The 2,508-nt window shown below is 34.6% G+C and overlaps 1 protein-coding gene across 13 annotated transcripts in view; it reads right to left on the minus strand.

Annotated features, from left to right (window-relative positions):
• LOC106879466 (uncharacterized) overlaps positions 1-2,508 on the minus strand; it is a 268,985-nt gene that overhangs the window by 149,164 nt on the left and 117,313 nt on the right. The window contains exon 1 of one of the 13 annotated variants that reach the window (XM_014929031.2): positions 1,448-1,940. The exons of the other annotated variants lie outside the window; for them this stretch is intronic. The gene's annotated coding sequence lies outside the window, so the exon portion shown is untranslated. Of the gene's footprint in view, positions 1-1,447; positions 1,941-2,508 lie in introns of those variants that run through there. 13 annotated transcript variants of the gene reach the window in all.

Below are 2,508 nucleotides of genomic sequence, written 5' to 3' on the forward strand. Positions count from 1 at the left end.
ACTCACTCAGTCCACACAGTAAAGTGGTTGGTGATAAGAAAGGCAATGAACCATAATAGAAACATGCCAAAAGCATGACATATGCAACAGATGGCCAGGTTTTATATTGCTGTGCAGCAAATGACTAAGGACTGCAACAAGTAGTGAACTACTACACTGAGCCCAGCCAATCCAAGCCATAAAGATGATTATGATATATATATATATATATATACTCTTTTACTTGTTTCAGTCATATGATTGTGGCCATGCTGAAGCTCCACCTTTAGTTGAACAATTTGAGCCCAGGACTTATTCTTTGTAAGCCTAGTACTTATTCTATCGGTCTCTTTTACCAAACTGCTAAGTTACAGGGACATAAACACACCAACATCGGTTATCAGGTGATGGTGGGGGGACTAACACAGACACAATTACACATGCACACACACACGCACATATATATACAACAGGTTTCTTACAATTTCCATCTCCCAAATCCACTCACAAGGCTTTGGTTGGCCCGAGGCTATACAAGAAAACACTTGCCCAAGGTGCCACGCAGTGGGACTGAATCCAGGACTATGTGGTTGGGAAGCCAGCTTCTTACCACACAGCCACTTACAAATAGATGTATACAGATATGTTCATAACTACAAAACAGAATTATTTCATTCTACTGATTCCAGTATATTAATGATACTTATTTAATGCAGTGGGATGAGAAGTCGTCTTCATGAGGAAATGAACTCGGAATAACTTGGCACCACTACCATTTTTTAGCATATTTACTTGCTGAAATCTGTTGTTTGTGTTTATGCTCTCATATACACCCATATACGTAAAGACATACATAGACAAATATATATATATATATATATATATATATATATATATATATACACATACATACATACATACATGTGTACACGTATATGCACATATACATATGCATATTATACATACATATATATACATACAAATATACATACATAGATATGTATATTATATATACATATATATGCGTACAAATATACATACATAGATATGTATATTATATATACATATATATGCGTACAAATATTCAAACACAGATATGTATATTATATATACATGTATATACATACAAATATTCATACATAGATATGTATATTATATATACGTATATATGCATACAAATATTCATACATAGATGTGCATATCATACATACATATGTACACACACACGCATATATATGGAGAGAGAGAGATGTAAATGTACATTCATTTTACATAAAAGCAAATATATACAACAGAATATAGGTCCCTCATAAATAAACTATATCTGTTGCATTTTTTTTCTTTTCTGTACTATTTTGTACAGCGTCTGACAATTTAAAAAGGCACAACTATATAAATAATATTTACATACAAAGTTTATCTTTTCTGTTTTTTCATCATTAGCAATAATTTTCATCAGTCAACTCACCTGGATTATTGATACCCACTTTGCTATTCACATCTTAAGTCAGCATCTTTGTATATTGCTCCTGTACCATATATATATATATACATATATATATAGTATGTATGTATGTTTGTGTGTGTGTGTTGTGTGTGCTTTTATAGAAAAGTATATGTCTGTATGAATGTATATATATATATATATATATATATATATATATTTCCGTTTTCTTGCTAAGAACTCACAAAAGAGGTACACACTTCAAAAAGTAATAGGCAAAAACCAATTTTGACAACATATGTGTGTGGTGTGGAATCAGAAAGGAGAGACAGGGAGGGGCTGAGTGAGTCAGAGAAATGCGTATGCGAGACAGAAAAGGGGAAAGAAAGAGGCAGAGAGAGAAAGGAGGCAGCGAGTGTTATCAGGAAGACTGCGAAAATGTACACCAATGTTTGTACGCAAGCATGCGTCAAAACATTAGCTATTGATTTTGTAAAAAATGTATGCATGCATGTGTGTGTGTGTGTGTGTGTGGACGACTGAGTGTATGAGTGACTGTGTGTGAGTGACTGTGTATGAGTGACTGTGTGGAGGAATAGTGGCTGTGTACTTGAGAGAGAAAGTGAGAGAGAGAGAGAGAGAGAGAGAGAGAGGTGGGGGGTGCAATTAGATCACCTGCTGCACAGATAACATACTGAGTTTTCACCATGATGTGATTTAAACATTCATCCACCGAGATAGAGGCAGGGGGTTTATCCCCTCCAACACACACAGACACATACACAGACACACAATCACATTAGTTAAAAAAAAATCTACAAGAAGTTATCCTTTAAATGAAAAGGGATTCTCTGTTGGGAAATGTATTTCTAAAAGGAACAGCTGTCCCCCACCACCACCACCATTTCCCTCTTCATATCAACTTTTATTTCCTCCAATTCATTAAGATAAAAATTAATTTTATTTACACACACACACACAAATCAACAGATGTATTTATAGACATTTTTTGAACTGAAAGAATACTCTGTGTGTGTGTGTGTGTGTGTGTGTGTGTGTGTGTGTGTGTGTGTGTGTGTGTGTGT

Source organism: Octopus bimaculoides, chromosome 1 (assembly GCF_001194135.2).
Source record: "Octopus bimaculoides isolate UCB-OBI-ISO-001 chromosome 1, ASM119413v2, whole genome shotgun sequence".
In the NCBI taxonomy this organism is placed as follows: Eukaryota; Metazoa; Mollusca; class Cephalopoda; order Octopoda; family Octopodidae; genus Octopus; species Octopus bimaculoides.